The sequence below is a fragment of the Notamacropus eugenii genome, chromosome 6 (genome assembly GCF_028372415.1).
Source record: "Notamacropus eugenii isolate mMacEug1 chromosome 6, mMacEug1.pri_v2, whole genome shotgun sequence".
Classification (NCBI taxonomy): Eukaryota; Metazoa; Chordata; class Mammalia; order Diprotodontia; family Macropodidae; genus Notamacropus; species Notamacropus eugenii.
Window position 1 is genome coordinate 42,434,321 of NC_092877.1, and position 22,813 is coordinate 42,457,133.

At 36.6% G+C, this 22,813-nt stretch overlaps 1 pseudogene; it reads left to right on the top strand.

The window, feature by feature from the left end:
* Window positions 1–19,204: 19,204 nt before the first annotated feature.
* On the top strand, window positions 19,205–20,144 carry LOC140512843 (olfactory receptor 5P3-like; annotated as a pseudogene).
* The last annotated feature ends 2,669 nt before the right edge of the window (window positions 20,145–22,813 follow it).

Consider the following 22,813-nt stretch of genomic DNA (forward strand, 5'->3'; position numbering starts at 1 on the left):
ATGGTAGGTAGTATTTTTTGCTTTTCTTTCTATTCCCAGTTATAACATCATGCCTCTCATATTGTTAGTGCTGAAAACATTTTGTTGGTTTTTACCATCTCTTTCATCTTCTTATTGACATAATCTAGATCTTCCATCTTTTCTTGATATGTGGAGACCAGGCCTTCACATGGGATTCCGTATTTGAACAAGGCAGAATCCAAAGGAAACTTCCTAGTTTTCAATCCTGTGCTCCTTTTAATTCAGGCTAAATTTCCATTGAGCTCTTCTTACTGACATATCATCCTATTGGATGATGATAAACTTTTCCATTACTTTGTAATCTTCATTTTGATTTCAAGCACTAGTTTAACATTTAACTAATTATAATAATTCATTGCCTATTCTGTTCTGTGGTTCTAGCTTTTCTAGCATTTACCCAGTATAATCTAACTTCAGAAAGAATCACCTTAGAATATAATCTGATCATAAACATTTCATAGAATAATTTGAAATCTGATAGGTCTAGTATCTGTCTTTTTTTCTTCATAATTCTCCTTTATATTATTTTGCACTTAATATAGGCTGTTGGGGTCTTTATCCCAACTCACACTTACACTGATGAGACTGATTAAATTTTCTCCCAAGATTTTTGGGTTTATTTTAACAGATTGTGCTAGTTCTCTCCCTTTTGTTAGTTTGTTTCCCCTATTTTGATGTGTTCTCCCCAATATAAATTTCAAATGCCAATTAATATCTCCTCAATATGATTGTTTTTTAAATTATTTTATTTGTTTTCAGTTTTCTTCAATCACTTCTATATATCTCAGAAGTATTCTCTGTCCCTCCCCCTCTTTCCCCACACCCTCCCCGAGACAGTATGCAATCTTGTATAAGTTCTACACATACATTCTTATGAAATACATTTTCACCTTAGTCATGTTGCAAAGAAGAATTACAATGAATGGGAGAAACCATGAAACAAAACAAAACAACACATAACAGAAGACAAAATGGTCTGCTTGATTCTACTACCCAGTTTGGTAGTTCTTTCTCTGGATGTGGAAGGCATTTTGCCCCAAGAGTCCATTGGGAATTTTTTAGGTCCTTGCATTGCTGTGAAGGACTAAGTCTACCAGAAAAATTCCTCCCACACTGCAATTGTTGCTGTGTACAAAGTTCTCCTGGTTCTGCTCCTTTCACTCAGCCTCAGTTCATATAAGTCCTTCCAGGCCTCTCTGAAGTCTTCCTGTTCATCGTTTCTTATAGCCCAATAGTATTCCATTACATTCATATATCACAGCTTGTTCAGCCATTCTCCAATTGGTGGACATCCCCTGGATTTCCAGTGTTTGGCCATCAGAAAGAGAGCAGCTATTAATATTTTTGGACATGTGGGTCCCTTTCCCATTTTTCTGATTTCTTTGGGATACAGTCCTCAAAACAATATTGCTGGGTCAAAGGGTATGTACATTTTTGTAACCCTTTGGACAGAGTTCCAGATTGCTCTCCAGGATGGTGGGATCAGCTCGCAGCTCCACCAACAATGAATTGGTTTTCCAACTCTCCCACATCTTCTCCAACATTTATCATCTTCCAGTTTTGTCATGTTAGCCAATCTGACAGGTGTGATATGGTACCTTAGAGTTGTTGATTTGCATCTCTCTAATCAATAATAATTAAGAACACTTTTTAATATGACCATAGATAGCCTTAATTTCTTACTCTGAATGTTGCCTGTTCATATCCTTTGACCATTTTTCAATTGGGGAATGACTTGTATTCTTGTAAATTTGACTCAGTTCTCTATACATTTTAGAAATGGGGCCTTTATCACAGGCAATGGTTGCAAAAATTTTTTCACAGTTTTCTGCTTCCCTTCATATCTCGGTTTCATTGGGTTTGTTTTGCAAAAACTTTTCAATTTAATGTAATCGAAATGATCCATTTTGTTCTTTGTCTCTTGTTTGGTCAAAAATTTTTCCATTCTCCATAAATCTGATGAATACACTATTCCTTGCTTCCCTAATTTGTTTATAATATCAGTCTTTATACCTAGATCATGTAACCATTTGGACTTTATTCTTGTGTATGGTGTCTATGCCCAGTTTCCACCACACCGTTATCCAGTTTTCCCAGCAATTTTTGTCAGACAGTGAGTTCTTATCCCAGAAACTGGGGTCCTTGGATTTTTCAAACAGTAGATTGCTATATTCATTGAATTGAATTTGTTGTCTTGAGTACCTAACTTATTTCCCTGGACTACCCTTCCATGTCTTAGTCAGTACCAAGTGGTACTGTGTACAAAGTTTTCCTGGTTCTGCTCCTTTCACTCAGCCTCAATTAATATAAGTCCTTCCAGGACTCTCTGGAGTCTTCCTGTTTATCATTTCTTATAGCACAATAGTATGCCATTACATTCATATATCACAGCTTTTTCAGCCATTCTCCAATTGATGGATATCCCCTTGATTTCTAGTTTTTTACCATCAGAAAGAGAGCAGCTATTAATATTTTTGGACATGTGGGTCCCTTTCTCATTTTTCTGATTTCTTTGGGATACAGTCCTCGAAGCAGTATTGCTGGGTCAAAGGGTATGTACATTTTTGTAACCCTTTGGACAGAGTTCCAAATTGCTCTCCAGGATGGTTGGATCAGCTCACAACTCCACCAGCAATGAATTGGTGTTCCAACTCTCCCACATCTTCTCCAACATTTATCATCTTCCAGTTTTATCATGTTAGCCAATCTGATAGGTGTGACTCCCAGATATTTTATAGTGTCTACCATAGCTTTAAATGGGATTTCTCTTTCTATCTCTTGCTGTGGAGCATTGTTAGTAATATATAGAAATGCAGATGATTTATCTGGGTTTATTTTATAACCTGCAAATTTGTCAAAGTTTCTTATTATTTCAAGTAGTTTTTACTTGATTCTCTAAGTATATTATCATGTCGTCTGCAAAGAGTGATAACTTAGTTTCTTCTTTGCCTATTCTAATTCCTTCAGTTTCTTTTTCTTCTCTTATTGCTAAAGCTAACATTTCTAGTACCATACCCAATATGATTATTTGATGCAGTGACTAGATTTCTAATATATATATATATATGTATATATATATGGTTTTTTTTTTTTTACCAATTATCATCAATAAGCTTTACAAAGGGATGTTTACTGAGAAGATATATTATCACCAGTAGTTTCAACGCATCCTTCTGGACCGTTACGGGACTCTCCCATACGTCACCAAAGTCCCTGGGGTAGTGGGCTCAAACTTGAAACTCTAAAGCATTGACTCTCCCAAATTCGCTTTCAAATTTAGCAGCGATGGATCGTCATGGATCTCTTGCTTGTCAGAAGTGACCATCTTGTCTGTGATATTAATCCCTTGCTGTAATGGGTTCTGGTCTCTTCCTAGTGCTCTGTTGGTGGTCTGGAACTGGTTGCCCACAAACTCGCATATAGATTCCAGTATCCAAACCTCTGGCATCTTACTCTTCTGTCCTTTTGAAACTCACATGGTCTGAACCCTCATTAACACTCCTTCTCCTAAGAACAAGTCAGAATAGACACAACAAAGACAGAAGCAATCATAGGTCCCTGTGCCCATGGGTTCATGCCAATCTGGATGGAGAGATCGGGCCACCGACTTTGGCTTTGGAAGGCTAAGAACTTTCCGAACTGGAGACTTAGAGAAATTGTGACTAAACTTGTAACTTATCATCTAAAACAAACTTCCTAAAGCTAAAAAGGAGGGAACCACATGGACCTTTGGAAACAACAAAATATGCCTCATGCTTAAAGTGAGCTAATTATTGTAATGGATGTTATATTGTGATGTGGGGCAAGTGGTGATGTGGGGTGGGGTGCGGTGGAGGGAATATATGGTAGTATGATGGCCAGGCAGCAATGTGAAACATATCTGGAGCTGGTTTGGCCTGATACAGTGGAAAAAGTCAGGCACATCTCATTGTATATTGAATGGAAACTTCATTCAGAAACATTGGATTGAGTATAGATTGTTGTAATTATTTTTCTTGAATGATGCATTCAGAGTTTTCTTCAAAATCTTTTGTTACCACACATGTTGCAGGCTAAGGGTTCACCAATTTTTTTCTCCTTAAAACTTTTGAGAAAAGCTTGAATGGACTATGTTCCTGCCTCTGAATCCAAATTGTAGCAATTATAAGATAAAAATTGATTCTCACTAATACTCAAAATAGTTATTTGCACCTGTACTGTGGATGCTTCCCACTAGGAGATAATGTTTGCATAGCATGGTCGGGATATAGATTTTATTCTTAGTCTAATTATAAGAAGATTCTCCTTGTAGGCCTTGCATCCAATGAACAGTAGCATGTTTCTAAAACTGCAGAGGTAGTTGAATGTTTGTCAAAGCTGAGTGGTCAAAAAGACTAGTCATGAATTCATAGACTGTTCACCATCTTAACTATGTATCTCTTGGTCCTTTAGAAGCTCTAACCGTAGGTGTCTATGCAGTCACATGAGTTGGTAACCTTATCACAATCATAGGGAACAGAATGAATTCCCAGCTTCCCATTCCAATGTACCTTTTCCTCAACAAGTTGATTTTTGTGGATATTGAATTTTCCTCATCTGTCATACTTCTCATGCTCATGAACTTCCTGGCAGATAAGACCTCAATGCCTCTGGAAGTCTGTGTGGCCCAAATGTGTTCTGCAGCCACTTTGGAGACAACAGAGTGTTTCCTGCCCTCCATGATAGTTTATAATCAGCATGTGACCATCTATAACTCCTTGTCTCCTCTCTGTTACTCATCACGTCTTACCAAAGTGGTTGTATGAAGGCTTGAATCTTCATAAGTTGTTTATTGAATAGTTCCTTCTGTGGCTCCCATAAAATCAATCACTTTTTCTGTGATTATTCACCACTTTTAAGCTTTCCAACCACCAAGTTTTGCTGAAATCCTTCCTACTGCCTCTGCTGGATCAGTAATGTTGATCACAGTGTTAATTATAATAATCTCTTATGTATACATCCTCTTCTGTATCTTTAAGGTAACTTCCACTGAGGGAAAATCCAAAACTTTCTCAACTTGTACCTCCCACATCACAGCAGCTACTCTGTTCTATAGGATCCTTACATTCATTTGTATGATGCCTAAATTAGCTACTCACCAGATGAGAATAAAGTGGTGTCTGTGGGCATCACTGTCTGTAGTGATCTCCATGCTGAACTCCATGATCTAGAATCAAAGCCACAATGAAAAATTCCCTGAGCAAATTGATAAGTAGGAAACACTATTTTTTTTTGTGAATTTCAGCAAATATATTTCATAATAGGTACTTGGCTCTGTACTAGATTTGGAGCATACAAGGACAAAAGCAATATTCTTGCCTATAAGGAAACCATATTTTACCAACAAAATGATTGAGGGATACCAATTAATGGGCTCTTGAAAAGGTATATATTGATGAACTTAAATTTTTATCAAAAAGTTCTGAAAATACATGCAGTGTTCCACACATATGGACCTCCAACCTTTGAAAAGGAGTAAGTAGAGGTGTTTTCTCATAGCTCTTCTTTGTGTCTATGACTTTTTTTAATCTTATAGCACTTATATTCAATTGTCTTGTGGTGGTTGTTCTTTTCAGTTACATTGCTGGTCATTTGATGTATTGTTATCTTGCCTCTTCTTGCTTCACTCTACATTAAATCATTTCTATGCTTCTCATTATGCATCATATTTATTGTTTCTTACAGCATAGTAATATTGTGTTACACTTGTTTGCCACAATTTGTTTAGCTTAATTCCTTAGTCAGTGAGAATCTACTTTGTTTCCAGTTCTTTGCTACTACAAAACTGCTGCTGTAAATATTGTGGTACATATGTGGACGTTCTTCATATCAATGACATCCCCCAGGCATTTATTTGCCCTCAAAAAAGGATTCTTTGATCTATGAGAAAACTCTTTGGAGTGGTGAGGAGAGAAAGATGCTGAAAGAAATTTAGGTCATGTAAAAAAAATGATATAAATGCAAATTATTTAAAAAATTAGGGTTTTTACAACCTGATCCCTTCCTGCCTTTTGAGTCTTATACTTTCCTTCCCATCCATGCATTGGACAATTTAGCTACACTGGTTTATTTGCCTTTTCCCACAAATGCCACTCCATCTTTTGTGTCTTTCCATTAGCTGTCTCATGTATCTGGATTGTTTTGTTCTCCTTCTTCTGCCACTTAGTTTCTGTGGCTTCTCTGAAGAGTGTTAAAAACCTCCTTTTTATTAGAAGCCTTTCCCAGCCTCTCAAGCTAATAGCAGCTTCTTCTCTAAGATTCCTTTTAATGTCCTCTGTCTATAATTTGTATGTACCTGATTTTTCTGCCAGCAGAATGTGAGTTCCTGGATGGAAGGGATTGTTTTTTGGTTTTCTTTATGCAAAGTGTTTGGCTTATATTCAACATTTTAAATCCTTGCTGCCTTACTCCCTTCTTGGTTATACTCCTTTGGATGGTCTCCAGATTTTCAATATTTTCCTAAGGTGTGTAGGCCAAGACTGAACACGGTATTCCTATTTGGTCTTAGCAAGTGGAACTCTGACCTTTTTAGTTTTCAATCCAATATTTCCCTTTATTGAGACTACATTTCTGTTATTACTTGTATCTGACGCATTGTAGTATTGTATAATGGTTTCTTTTCTTGCTGATTTTTGATAATTTTTTTTTTTTTACAAATTTAGCGCATAATTTTTATAATAATTCTTGATTACACAAAACTTAAGAGAAGCATAAAAATGTAAAACTGAAAGAGTAATCTTAAGGGACTCGATGAAGTTACACTTTTTACATTCTTCTATAGGAAAGTGATACCCAATTCCATTAGTAGGAGAGTTAGAAGGAGTCTACAGAGACAGAGGGCAGGAATGTGAGACAATTTTCTTGGGATGATCTCCAAAAGAAAATATATGAAAGGTGAGAAAGATGGATGCAGTGGGAAAAGGGAGAAGTTTGAGTTGGAGTGGGGAAGATTTTTTGACACAAAACGGGCATGGAAAGAAAATCTTTTATGCCAATGGGTGAAACGGTTCTGGTGGGCTGGTGGGCAATGTTTGAACCTCACTTTCCTAGGAGAGGGAGGAGATAAGAGGTATGGGATGGAGAAGAGTGAGACGATAAAAGGGAAGGCAAATTCAGAAAGGTAGTGGTCCAAAATAAAATAAATTGAGGAGGGACAAGATAAAAAGAGAGAAAAAGGAATAAACGGAAGAAAATAGGAGAGAGGGAAATGCTGTCAGTAATCCTAAGTGTGACTATGAATTGGATGAGTTCAGGCACTGGAAGTGGATAGAAGAATATGTCAGAAACTAAAATCCACCAATAGGTTGTTTACGAAGACATCTGAAACAGAAAGATACATGCAGAATTAAAATAAAGTGGTGGAGCAGAATCCATTATATTTCATTTGAAAGAAAAAAGGCAAGGATAGTAATCATGATCCCAGATAAAACAGAAGCAAAAATAGACCAAATTAAAAGAGATAATCAGTGAGATTATATTTTATTAGAAGGTATCATAGACAATGAGGTAATACTAAAATGTTGTACAATAGATTTTTCTGACAAAGACCTCGGTTTTCATATATATATATATATATATATGCAACTGGGCCAAATTTATAAAACTATGATGTACTCCCCAATTAATAAATGATCAAAGGATGTGAGTAAGCAGCCTTCAAAGCAGGAAATGAAAGCTATCTGTAGTCATATGAAAAAAGTGTTCAAAATCACTATGGATTAGAGCAATGGAAATTAAATAAACTCTGAGGCAACACCTCACACCTATGAGAAATGAGAAATACTGAAAGGGATGAAGGCAAATTGGCACACTAAGAAGCTGTTGGTTAAATTCTGAAGTGATTCAACTGATCCAACTGATCTCCTTTGTGGAGAACAATTTGGAAATGATGAAAGGGCTATAAACACTGTATATATCCTTTCATCCAGGAATATCAGTGCTGGGTCTCTACCCCAGAAAGGTCTCAGGAAGAGTAAAGAGGTATACAAATATAAAAATGTATTTGTGCAAAAATTATTTATATAGCATTACTTTTTGCAGTGGCAAAGCACTGGAAATTGGGGGAAAATTCATCAGCTGGGGAATGGCTGAAGAGGTTGTGGCTCATGATTGTGATGGAGTTGTGTTGAGTATAAGAAATGATGAAGTGGGTGGTTTCAGGAAAAAACACTTTCCTTATTTTTTCTTTCTTTTTCTGTCTGTCTTCTTTCACAACCTGACTAATATGGAAATCTATTTTGTGTCATTGCATATGTTAACCTATATGAGACTGCTTACTGTCTCAGGGAGAAGGGATGGGAGGGAAGGAAGGAGAGAGTTTGGAACTCAAAAGTAAAAAAAAGGAATGGTAAAATTATTTTTACATGTTATAAGGACAACATAAAATATATAAAAAACCCCTATTAATTGTTTCAGCTAGGTTACTTAGCTGATTCTCTAGGGTTCTCTAAGTATTCCATTATATAATAGGCAAAAAATGATGGCTTTATTTCCTCACAGCCTATTCTTATTATTTCAATTTCTTTTTGTTGTATTATTGCTAGAGCTAGCTTTTCTAGTACAGCATTGACTAATTTTGGCAAGAGTGGATATCTTTTCTTCATCCATGATCTTATTAGGAAGGCTTCCAGTTTTTCATAATGCTTATTCTTTATTGTAGATAGATATTCCTTATCATTTTAAGAGAGGCCCCATTTATTCCTATGCTTTCTAATGTTTTAAAAAAAAGAGGAATGGCTGTTGTATTTTTTAAAACTTTTTTTCTATATCTATTGATATAATGAGATGGAATGTCTGAAATTCTCAATTTGATTTGGTTTATCAGGTTTAGTTTGTCTCAGAATGTAACACACACACTATAGTGTGTGTTACAATAGTAACATCAAAGATCACTGATCACAGATCACCATACCAGATATCATGATAATGAAATATTTTGAGAATGATCAAAATGTGACACAGAAACATGATGTGAACACATGCCGTTGGAAAAGTGGCACCTATAAAATACCTTGACAGAGGGTTGCCACAGACTTTCAGTTTGTAAAAAAACTTCCACGATATCTGACGTGCCATAAAAGGAGGAAAGCATGTGTTTGAAAATTAAACCTTTGATTAAGGGAGTATGATCTGAATGAGGTATTGTAGTTGCAGTCTCAGATCCCTCAGTCAGATGTTTTTGAATAACATTTTAAATGCCAGCGAGGGGATGTTAGGCAAATAAATCAACCTTCTGTACCTTAGATTCCTCATCTGAAATTTTGGGGATTAACAATATGACTGGCAACCCCAGGGAGTGAATATAGCATGGGTCTGTGGAGCCAGAAAGACCTTTACTAAAATCCTGTTCTGCACAGCTGGTAGCTGTATGTTCCTGGACAAGTCATTTCCCCTTCTAGGCTTAAGTGTACAATGAAGGACTTGAATTCAGTTACCTGTAAGGTCCCTTCTATCTCTAAACATATGACCCTAGTTGCTGTAACACCCAAATGAAAGAACATCTCTATAATGTAAGTCTACAAACCTTAAAGCACTATCTAAAGGAAAATTATTATCATTATTTAATTCTGAATTTAATTTTTTGAACTCAGATGAGAAGTTAGAGATTCAGGGAGGGCAAACTTGCAATTAAACATCTTTCCTTCAAATCCAATTCTATTAGTTGTGATTCTTGTGGTCTAGGGAAATTTGAAGTAAAGAGCTGGGATTTCTGGTGTTGTTCAATGGATCATACGGACTCCCTCCCACTTCCCACTGACTCTCAATAGCTGACACACAGCATCTATCAGCAATGCTGAAACAAATTTGTAATCTCAGAAACTCCCACTTTCTAGGGACGTTTGAAAGTTTCAATGCTCCTTTCACATTTGGATACTTCTCCACACTGCTGATAGCATCTTTACCTTTAGCTGGAAGTTTGAGTCTATGATTCCATTGTGTGTAAAGGCATAAACACAAGGTTTATGAGCCTAGTTTTCACAAGTAATCCAGTTTGTTGCAACTATATAGAGTGTATTAATCCAGATCACAATTTAAGATCTGACATGGCACAATGATATTTACTGGTCTGGCTATGTCATTATCAATTTTTATTTTTTATCCTGGATATACATGAACGTAGAAAAAAATGAATGGAGATGCTGAGAATTTTTTTTTTGCATCTGTATGTGTGGAAATTTTTAATCCGTGATATTGTTTAATGACCCGATCTATGTTTGATCATAGATTCTCAAGGGGTTAAATCCCAAATGCCATTGAACCCAACATATCTGTGGCATATCTTCCACACCCAGATAATTCCTTGGCATCTAAACACATCCTTTCCTTCTACCAAAAGGTACCTCTGTTTTGTTTGATATTGCTGTAGAAATACATGGATGTTTTTTTTTGATGCTATAACCATCCAGTGCTTATTTCAGGCAAGCATGTCTATTCCTCTTGTGTTTTGAGCATTCATAGCTCTTTTGAATTTCCTTAGGTCTTTAGTTCATCTGATGCTTCTAAAAGAATAATCTTCATATATTTACTTTCTTGTGGCATCAGAGATTTGAGTCTGTATATACTGAGTGCTATTATAATGTCACATCTTGGTCATTAAGTTCAGTTCATAGGATCGTACGGTTAGGATTAGTAATGTTCTTAGAAATTGTCTCATCTCCTTATTTTACAGATGTAGAAAGTGAGTTCTAGAAATGTTAAGTGATTAGCCCAAGACCACACAGGTATTAAGAGCAGATGAGATTCAAACCCAGGTACCCTGATTGCAAATCCAGCACATTTTCTTCTGGTCTAAACAAACCTCCTAAAATACTGCAACAAAAATGTGTGATTAAAAATAATTAGCTTTGATATTTTTCTTTGTATATGCATGCATGTGTATGTGCGTGTGCGTGTGTGTATGTGTGTTTGGAAGAATTCCTTTTTCACTCTCATCATCGACTGAAGTGTTGGAGTGAATAAAGGAATTATACTGATGCAATAGTTGATATTTTATTAAGAAGAATGCTGACAATGGAAAGAGATCTCTTACTAGGAAGCAGCATAACATGGTGGAAAGAGCCCTGGCTTGAGGCACATAATGTGAGATCAAGTCTTCCCTCTGATGTTACCCTGTCACATTGAGCAACTCAGTCATGTATGCTCTCCAAGCCTATATGTTCTCATCTGTTACATAAAGGGTCGAAAACTGATGGTCTTTGACATCTATTCCACCTGTAATTCCTGGTCCTGGGGACCTCAAAAGCCATCTAGCGCAACTCTTTAATTTTACAAAAGAAAAACCTGAGGCTGAAGAAGATGAAGTGTCCTACTTGCCCAATAGACAGTAAAAAACAAAGGGAAGACTTGACCCCAGGTCTTGAAGCTCCCAGCCCTGAATTCTTGCCATCATTTCACATTGTATCGTATTAATTTAAACCTTTCTATTTTCACAATTCTTTTTTACTAAGACATTAACCAATATACCAGTTTGATTTCTTTATTCATCCCAAAGTTTCATTTTGACAAAGGACAAAAATATTCTACAAAATACACACAAATACGTAATATGTATACATACAAGGAGACAAACATCCATGTTATGAACTAACCACCTACGAGACACTTACTGATTCTATGCAGTAAAAAGGCAGTTAGTCTTGGAATCAGGATAGCTTATACCTATTAGCTGTGTGACAATTGCCAAGTCACTTAACCTCTGGAAACTTCAGTTTTCCCAACTCTGCAATAATATCTGATGACCTGCCTCTCTTAAAGCTCTGCAAATGTGTGAGTTCTTAGTACTGTTGTCATGTATTTATGGTAATTTTAAATAATCACTTGAGGAAACGTAGTATTGCTCTTTATAGGTATAAACATTTCAGAGAACTTTATTCCACATTAGTTATTTATATGAAGAAGAGATAATTATGAATGCCAAGTTGTCTTTTGTTGCTCATCTACCACATGTTTATCCACCCCCTCCTCTTTATCTCTCATTTCCCCCCTGTCAAGTTTTCTCGTACAAGAGAATTCCCTTGACTTTCTCTTCCTTTTCTTCTTCTTCTGATTGTGACTTGGACCACCCTAAGCATCCATGGGCATTGCCCGTGATGGCTTCTATGGTTAAAGAAGTTGGTTATTCAGACCTAGCAACTAACATACAGCATTCTTTTATGTAGTTAGATCAAATTTTACTACTTAAAACAGTCAAATTATTCTGGGTTTAAGTACACATAAAGTTATCAAATCATAGAATTTCTCTGATGTTTAGAAGCATCCACATGGATACTCCCTCCATAAATGATTATCTCAACCTGCATTTCCACTCCCACCCCATGCTTTTCATCTTGTGAGGTTTATATCTATATCCTCCCCAAAATTCTCTATTAACGGTTTACAGAGTATTCTGGGGACCTTCGTATGTGTCTTTTTTTTTTATTATTTCATGAAGAGCAGTGCAGCATTTCAGCGATAATATTGCTAATATTAATAGCTAATATTTATACAGTCCTTTAAGGTATAGAAAAATCTGTACATACTTTATCTCTCTTGACCTTCACAACTACCCTGTGAGGTGAGTATTGTTATTTTCATTTTATGGGTAAGGAAAGTGAGTCTGGAAGAGGATGAGTAGCTTATCCCAGAACATCTAGGTAATAGGTGTCTGAGGCTGGATTTAAGGTGTTCATCCTCGCTTAGCCACAGGGCTTGCCCATCTTGTTTCCTCTTCTGGTTATGCATTTCTTTGTTGGTACTTTTACACTGATCTTGACATGGGTCATCCTTGATAATGTACTGCCCCCTATTTGCTCTCATCACACATCTTTCCATCATCCCATTGTCCAGTTGAGGTGATCACCCCCTAAAAAACTTGAGTTGGTAATATAATGGACCAATGTCTACACATTCATACATTATGTTAATGCAGAGGTCCTCTCTTTGGAATCCCTGAGAGGTGATCATGAATCTGTTGTTTGAGCATTTCCAAGGAATTTGTAATAAAGGGGCAGAGGACACTAGTATCCCTTCTTCCTTGGGTCTTTATTGTTCTCTAAATATATGCCAAGTCCTTTCTGTATCTTTATACAAGGGGCTATAAACCATTCCCTTCTTCCTCTCTGCCTTGCAGGATCCTTACAGTAGTATTAGGTGCTTCATGAGTTTTTCTTGATTTGACCAATTTAGCAATCTCTCTCTTGAAATTACTTGTTTATTTGTATGTATTTGCTTGTGTATAAATTGTAGAATACCAGCCACATGATATCAGAGATTGTTTCTTTTTTTTCTCTTCAGATCTCTAGCACATAATAGTGTGCCTGAAATTTTGAAACCTAAGAGCTGAAAAGGCTAAGGGCATTCCATCCCTGGGAGGCAGTTTCTACAAATGCTTGGAAGAATGAGACAGAATATCTGGTGCAGGCAGGAGTGTGCTAGGGCAAGCTCTAAGCAGCTTGCAAGAGCAGGTTGTTAAATTTTCGTTGTGAGTATTATACCTCAAAAATCTATACAAACTCTCCCAATCAGGGGTTGATTTATTTGTTTTGTTGATTTTCTAGACTTAAGAAGTGATCGAGAAAATGTTAATAATTTAGATTAGTATTGACCGCAGTCTTCCTCCTCCTGAAAACCAGTTGTTAAACATTTAGCAGCACAGTCCTGAGTTCAGAGAATGGTTAGAGGTCAGTTTGCCTGCTGTATAGACTATATGAAGGAGAAGAATGTGGAATAAAGGTGGAAATCTAGACAGGAACTTGATCAAGGAAAACCCTAAAGATCGGCCTGAGGATTTTGTATTTTATCTTAGAGAAAATAGGGAGTCACTGAAGGCTTATCATCAGGGGAATGATGTGGTCAGACTTATGTTGTAGGACGATAATTTCAGAATTTTGACAAGTTAGTAGTGGCTGAATCATAGAAGAAAAAGACCAGAAGAAGTGAGACCAATTAATAGGATATGTTGATAGTTACTGTGTAAGATTCCTTGGGCAACAACTTGTGAAGAAGAGACTCTGACATGATAGAAAGAGAACTGGGTCCAGAGGGACCTGGATTTAAATTCTAAACCCTGCTACTTCCTCAGTGTATGACCCTAAACCAGGCACTCAGTTTTCTCATCTGGAAAAGAAAAGGATTGCCCTTGGTTCTTCTTTCCATTCTTTTCACTGTCTGATGATGAATCCAGCAGTGAATAAATGCTTTTTTTAAAAAAACTTAAATTTGAAATTTTTTCTTTCTGAATAAATGCTTAAATGACCTCTCTTCCATAACTCCCTCTCAGGTGTGAGTGTTATAATGTACTTCAGAGCAATATATTTTGAAAACTCTTGATATTGAGGATTGTGACAAATGCTGTGCTTCAAATTATGTATTTAATGATTTGAACCAGTAAGAAGATGGTTTTCAAGGATACAGAGGTTGAAGGGAGCTTAGAGGCAGCGTGGTTGAGTGGAAGGAACAATGACTTTCCAGCTATTGTTGATGAGTCATTTTGACTCTTCATGACCCCATCTGGGGTTTTCTTTTTTATTCATTCATTCATTCATTTACTTTCTGTGTTCCACAATCACTACCATACAACCTAGATTTTTTCTTTCCCTCCTTCCTCCCACTTCCCCCCTCCCTCCCTGAGATGGCATACAATTTTGTATAGGTTCTGCACATATATTCCTATTAAATACATTTTTCACCATAGTCATGTTGTACAGAGGAATTAAAATGAATGGGAAAAAACATATATCAAACCAAAACGTAATACAAAAGAAAATGATTTGCTATAATCTGCTATTGAATCCCATAGTTCTTTCTCTGGATGTGGAAGGCATTTTGCCTTAAAAGACCATTGGGTATTTTTTCGTTATTATTTAATTAATTTATTTATCTTTTAATATTCATTTTCACAAAATTTTGGGTTCCAAATTTTCTCCCCATTTCTCCCCTCCCCCCACCCCAAAATGGCCAGCATTCTAATTGCCCCTATCACCAATCTGCCCCCTCTTCTAACATCCCTCCCTTCCCTTGTCCTCATCTCCTCTTTTGTCCTGTAGGGCCAGACAATTTTCTATACCCCTTTACCTGTATTTCTTATTTCCTAGTAGCAAGAACAATACTTGACAGTTGTTCCTAAAACTTTGAGGTCCAACTTCTCTTCATCCCTTCCTCCCCACCCATTCCCTTTGGAAAGGCAAGCAATTCAATATGGGTCATATCTGTGTAGTTTTGCATATGACTTCCATAATAGTCATGTTGTGTAAGACTAACTATATTTCCCTCCATCCTATCCTGCTCCCCATTGCTTCTATTCTCTCTTTTAATCCTGTCCCTCCCCAAGAGTGTTGACTTCAAATTCCTCCCTCCTCCCACTGCCCTCCCTTCCATCATCCCTGCCACCATGCTTATCCCCTTCTCCTCCACTTTCCTGTACTGTAAGATAGGTTTTCACACCAAAATGAGTGTGCATTTTATTCCTTCCTTTGGTCAAATGTGATGAGAGTAAGCTTCATGTTTTTTTCTCACCTCCCCTCTTTTCCCCTCCACTGAAAAGTCTTTTGCTTGGCTGTTTTATGAGAGATAATTTGCCCTATTCCATTTCTCGCTTTCTCCTCCCAAGATATTTCTCTCTCACCCCTTAATTTCATTATTGTTAAAGATATGATCCCATCCTATTCAAATCACTCTGTGCTGTGTGTGTCTGTGTGTGTGTGTGTGTGTGTGTGTGTAATCCCACCAACTACCCAGATACTGAAAAGTTTCAAGTGTTACAAATATTGTCTTTCCATGTAGGAATGTAAACAGTTGAACTGTAGTAAGTCCCTTATGATTTCTCTTTGCTGTTTGCCTTTTCGTGCTTCTCTTCATTCTTGTGCTTGAAAGTCAAATTTTCTTTTCAGCTCTGGTCTTTTCATCAAGAATGCTTGAAAGTCTTCTATTTCATTGAAAGACCATTTTTTGCCCCTGAAGTATTTTACTGAGTTTTGCTGCGTAGGTGATTCTTGGTTTTAGTCCTAGTTCCTTTGACTTCTGGAATACCATATTTCACGCCCTTTGATCCCTTAATGTAGAAGCTGCTAGATCTTGTGTTATCCTGATTGTATGTCCACAATACTTGAATTGTTTCTTTCTAGCTGCTTGCAATATTTTCTCCTTGACCTGGGAACTCTGGAATGTGGCCACAATGTTCCTAGGAGTGTCTCTTTTTGGATCTCTTTCAGGTGGTGGTCTGGGGATTCTTTCAATATTTATGTTGCCCTCTGGTTCTAGAATCTCAGGGCAGTTTTCCTTGATAATTTCATGAAAGATGATGTCTACGCTCTTTTTTTGATCATGGCTTTCAGGTAGTCCCATAATTTTTAAATTGTTTCTCCTGGATCTATTTTACAGATCAGTTGTTTTTCCAGTGAGATATTACACATTATCTTCCATTTTTTCATTCTTTTGGTTTTGTTTTGTGATTTCTTGGTTTCCCATAAAGTCATTAGCCTCCATCTGTTCCATTCTAATTCTGAAAGAACTATTTTCTTCAGTGAGCTTTTGAACCTCCTTTTCCATTTGGCTAATTCTGCTTTTTTTTTTGATTTTGTTTACTAACTTCTTGGTTTAACACATAGTCATTCTTTTCCCTGGACTCAATTTTCTCTTTCAATGAATTATTTTGTTCAGTGGGCTTTTGAACCTTCTCCTGCATTTGGCTAATTCTGCTTTTTAAAACCTCCTTCTCCTCAGTGGCTTTTTGGGCCTGTTTTTCTAATTGAGGTAGCCTCTTTTTAAAGCTGCTATTTTCCTCAGCGTTTTTTTGGTTCTCCTTTAGTAAGCTGCTAACTTGATTTTTAAGGTCTTCTATTTCCTGAGCCAAGTTTAAGTCCTCTTTCGAGGCTATCAAAAGCCAGGGTCAGGATTATCCAGGTGGGGAAATTTCCTGTTGAGAAAGGTTGTAGCCCAGTGGAAAAACTGAGTTAAGAGGCCATGTGAAGGTCATCAACTCCTACTATTCCCAGGGACAGACATATATACTTGTTCTCAGGCAGCAGCATTTGCTATTTTCTACCATTAGTTTCATGACAATTCAGTCAAATATTCCTGTAATCAAAACTCAGAACAATATCAAAAGTTTTCACCTTAACTAGTAAAATTTTGCTAATCATCAATTAGGACTTGAATATTATTAATTTCTTTATGTTTCCCTAGCAGCTATCTCTCATTTATCTTTTACTAATAAATTAAGGCTAAACAACTCTGATGTTTTAGACATATAGCAAATACCTGAATTTTGGCTCAAAGTAATGTATTGAAATTGCATCATTGAATCATCCTGCATATTTCCAAAATTGTTTATAAGTGGTAACCAAAATTTTTCACACAAAATTGCACTCTTTGGTATAGTAAATGTTATTATCATTGTTTTAAAACAGAATATATTATGGTAAATATTTAACGGTTTTCAAATATCTTTTTTTTGACATTGTTTTGAAAGCTCAATTAGTGATCTAACATGAACCAGACAAAGAAAGAAGTTATCTTTCTAACATAGGTATACACTAACACAATATACATATATGTATATCTTTTTATGCATATATACATGCATGCATACATATATATATACATACATGCATGTATGTGTGTGTGTGTTGGTGTATTAAGTGCAAGACAAAATGAACGGTCCCCTAGCCACCAGTGTATTCCCAGTAATACATCTTGTATATCAAAGGAATGAAACAAAAATAGCTGGCATTTATATAAGGCTTTAAGGTTTGCAAAATGCTTCACATTTATTATCTCATTTGATTCTCATGGCAAGGTAGCTGCTATTAGCACCTCCATTTCACAAATGGGGAAATTAAAACTGTGAGACATTAAGGGATCAGCAGGGATGGGCAATATTATCATGTGTGAGCTTTTCCATTTTTCTAGAATCTTCCCATCTCTGTGATACCTTGGAAATAGATTCTCTTCATGCCTTTACAAGAGTATTGCCTCTCACACTGATTTCTTACGTCCACATTTAGTCATATTCAGTTGCTTTTTCCAACTTTATTTTTTTAAAGTGCCCTTTCTAATTCCTCATATGGCACAGGTGGTGGTCTAACACATTGTGTCTATTCTTATCAATACAAGAGCAAATCACTACTGACTTACCCACAGAACTTGTTCCATGATTTGCAATTATCAAACATAAACACAACAGGACCTTGCGTTCTCTCTACCTCTCAATTTTATGACTGTGAAGATGTGATGTGCCATAGAACATTCTCTTCAAATGTCTGCTTGTAATCTTACCAAGATAAATGTTTGCATGCTTTGCAGGTGTATTGTCAATATAAATCTCCCTAACGTCGACTTACCAAATGCATTGTTTCATCAGGTCTGCAAAGAACAAAACAAAAGAATAGGTGGCATTTATCTAGAGTAGCTCTTAGAATGGATACCTTACAGTGGACCTTTATTATACCATGGCTTTCTGGATTGGACTTTCTGTGTTGATGAAGTTCAATGGATGATATTCCATCTGCCCACTTGCTTTGGGCTATGTGTGTGAATATGAGCAAACTGAAGTGTTGTGTCAGTTTAGATTTCAGTGATCTATCTCTATGACTGCGTGTGAGCTTTGGCACTCTCAGCTCTTCAGTCAGTTGGGTTCCTTATGGTCTATCTCTGGGGATGAACTTTTGCAACACGGGTACATCAGAACTGCTGTTAATATGATGTTAACAAAACTTTCAACATATTGAACTGGCCAAATGTTCCAAATATGAACTCAGTGTGCTGTTGTGTCCAGGCTTTTTCTGAGCCAACCTAGTATCAGATTATTTTTAATCTCTTGCATCCCAATCCCATCGTTTCCTATTGGAATCTACTGAATTTGAAACTTAGTTCAGATACCTGCATTTCCATGAAGGAATCCCTGACTTCTTTCTTCTCTATTTTCAAAGCATGGTACTTGTATGAACCTTATACACTGACCGTATTACAATTTTGTTGGTTATTTGTGATGTTATTTACTTATGTATCTGTATCCCCTCCTATGTCTTATTCATTTTTCTATTTCCAGTGTTGCCTAGCTTGGGATCTTGGGAATATTAGGCTGGCAATAAATATTTTTTCAATAGACAAAAAAAATACTCAACTTTTAGTTTTTTATTTCTTTCTAATTCCCATGTTTTTTGTCTTAACAGGCACCACATGAGAACTGATGACTGGTAAAAACTCCAGCACAGTGACAGAATTCTTCATTTTAGGGTTAACAGATGACCCAACTCTTCGAGTTTTCTTATATGTCCTATTTCTAGGGATCTATATTATCATTTTACTTGGCAATCTCAGCATCATACTATTGATCCGAAAGAGTTCCCCACTTCATACTCCAATGTACCTCTTCCTCAGCCATTTGGCTTTTGTGGATATTGGGCTTTCCTCATCAGTCATGCCTGTGATGCTCATGAACTTTCTTGGGCACATAAACTCAATCTCTTTGCAAGGCTGTGTGGTGCAGCTTTTTTCTTTAGCCATTTTTGGGGCAGCTGAGTGCTTCCTGCTGGCTGTGATGGCTTATGATAGGTATGCGGCCATCTGTAACCCCCTACTCTACTCCACCCACATGTCTACCAGGGTCTGCACTCTCTTGGTTATCACATCTTACGTGGGTGGTTGTGTGAATGGTTGGAGCTTTGCTGGTTGTTTATTGAATTTGTCTTTTTGTGGACCCAATAAAATCAATCACTTCTTCTGTGACTACTCACCCTTGCTGAAACTTTCTTGTTCTCATGGCCCTCTTTTTGAAATTATTCCTTCTTTTTTCTGCAGGCTTAATAATTATAGTAGCAGTTTCAATCATTACTATCTCTTATGTATACATCCTCTTCTCAGTCCTGAAGATGCGTTCCACTGAGGGGAGATCCAAAGCTTTCTCCACATGTTCCTCCCACTTTACTGGTGTTATATTGTACTTTGGGACCGTTACATTCATTTATGTGAGGCCCAAGTCAATATATTCAACTGATCAGAACAAGGTGGTGTCTGTTTTCTATACTGTAATGATCCCTATGTTGAACCCCCTGATCTATAGTCTGAGGAACAAGGAAGTGAAGGGGGCCATGAAAAAATTGATAGGAACAAAACACTTATTTGCATAAATTAAATTCTGTACGACAATGAACACCTCCTGTTTTCAGGTTATTGTGTTAACGATATCATGACAACAAGAAAATAGGCCCAGACCGTGGACAGCTTACATTCTATTCCAATTGTTAGGTCTCTGTAGTACTAATAAGTAAATGAGCTTGAGAAATTTTATGTAGTCATTGTTATTGAATTAAATTGGTGAACTTAAATGTGCTGAAAATAAAAGCCAATGAATCTCATATTGTTCAACGTGATTGCTAGTTTGACGGAAATGTAGGTTTTTGTCATCAGTTTGAATAATGTTGTAGTAATCATATTCCTGCATGGTGAACCCTCCATATTTTAAGTACTGCTTTCATTAATAGTAGTTTTGTTGTTGATGTAAAATTCTTTGTTTTCTTTGTTTTCACAATGTATATTCAGAAGAAGAATGCACAAAATCCGTACAAGGGGGAGGTCAGTGGAACACTATGGGATCCATGGCATACAGTGCCTTTCTTACTATAACCTAAATCTGCTTTAGTTTTGTTTTTCTATTGTTTCCCAGTCAACTCTTATTGTCTGTGCAATTTACTAAAACACTCGGGTTTTTCTTACAAGTGCTATCTTTTACCATATTTTTCTTAACTTATACTTGCTATGTTGCTTTTTTAAAAATTGAAAATTAAAAATTTAAAAATTCTCAGTGGGATGTTGGATGCATTAGTATCCATAATAAATTTGCTTCAGAGATTTTGGTAGATCAAGATAGAGGCCAAAGGAAAATGAAGGATGAACTCTTTGAAAGCTCTTTTGATTCTCGTTTCCCATGGAATGAATCATATTTAACCTAGTCAGTGGGTGTAGCTATTAGTTTGAAAAAGTTGGGAAAGAAGTGGTGGTAGGGTCACAGAACCTCAGAATGTGTAGAGGCTTCAAAGCTCATGCAGTTCAATCCACATGTGTTAAATGATTTCCTCTACAACATTTCCAGCAAGCAGTCATAATAGTCTTCCCTCAAAGACCTCTAGAAAAGGGGATCTCACTATGTCCTCAGGTAATTCTAGTTGGTAGGAACTTTTTTATCTACATGTAAAATCTTATTTTTCCTCATAACTTGACCAATTGTCCCAATTCTTCTATGTGGGAATAAGCAGAACCAATTTAATGACTCTCCCATGTGCCAATCCTTCAAACATTTAATGGCAGGTTTAAGTCTCCCCCGTTCCCAAGTCTTTTTTTTTTCCTCTAGGCTAAAAGTCCCCAATTCCTTCAATTGGTCCTCAGATAGCATGGTCTCTAGACTCTTCACAAGGAGTGGTACCGTCCTCTGGATGCTCTTCAGCTTGTAAATATTTTCCAAAAATATGTATCTGAGTATTATGCACAGTACTGTGGAAGATCTGATTTGACTGAGGCAGGATACAGTAGAACTCTTATCTTCCTACTGCTGAATTTTATGCCTCACTTGTGTAGGTTAAACATGCATTGACAATTTTTTTGGCTAACATTATCCTCTTGACTCATATTGTCTGTGCCATTCACTAAAATCCCCTGATCATTCTGAGATATAATTTTTTTTCTTACTTCTCTCATATCTTGTACTTGGAAAAATAATTTAAAAAAACCCAAACATGACACTTCACGTTTATTTCTATTGATTTTTATCTAATTAGATTCAGAGCGATGTTTTAGTCAGTTTATATCTTTTTTTTTGGACCAGGATTCTGGGTCATTATGTTGGGTCACCTAAAATGTTTACTTTCCCTCACACATTACTGTCATCAAGTTTGATAAGCATTCTAATATCTAAGCTATTGAAAAATATTTTCATCAGAACTGGACCAAGGATAAATCACTTGAATGCATCCCTGGAAGACTCTTTTAACCCTAATAACATTAATAACTTCAATAAAAACCCAGTGGTCCTACTATTAGAAATACATTTTATCTTAATAATGTTATTAAAAAGGGGAAAAAGAACGTTTCTGTACATAAATTTCATAGCAGCATCCATTATTCAGAAGAGAAAAAATAAAAACAACTCGTATGTCTAATGATTGGGTAGTGGCTGAAAAAAATTGATTGACTATTAACGATTTCTCCTTGAGTCTAATCACTCAATTAGTCAGAACCCAACTATTCTCTTCTAATGCTAAACCCTATCTTCCCACCCATTCACAAGAGTAGCGCAAGAAACTCAGTTTAGCTATATTTCACCACACCATTCGATTATCTAGAACAGGGAATTTCCATGGGTCCATGAAGTTGGTTCAAAAGAAACTTTATTTTTACTGATGTCTAATTGAAACTTAACATTTCCTTTAATTATTTAAAAACATTGTTTTGAGAAGTAGTACCAAGGCTTTACTGGATTTTCCAGGGTGTTTGTGGCACCATTTCTTAACAGTCCCTGATGTAAAGAATTCCTCAGATCCATCAGAGCTAGTAAGTGTCATAAAAGAGAAGGATGTTAGACATACATAACCTGTCCTTGATGATTATTGTTGTGTTTGTCCATCGTTCTCAAAGAGGATCATGATATCAAGCTGATGACATGACTTGCAGTTGACTTTGATATGAGTGAAGGAGGTCACCAACCTCACTTTCTTCTCCTGAGCCATCTGGATCCAGTGGCCTGATATTCATTGAGATGAGTGGAGATGGCCAGGATGCAATGGGAGACCCTGGCCCTTTCAGG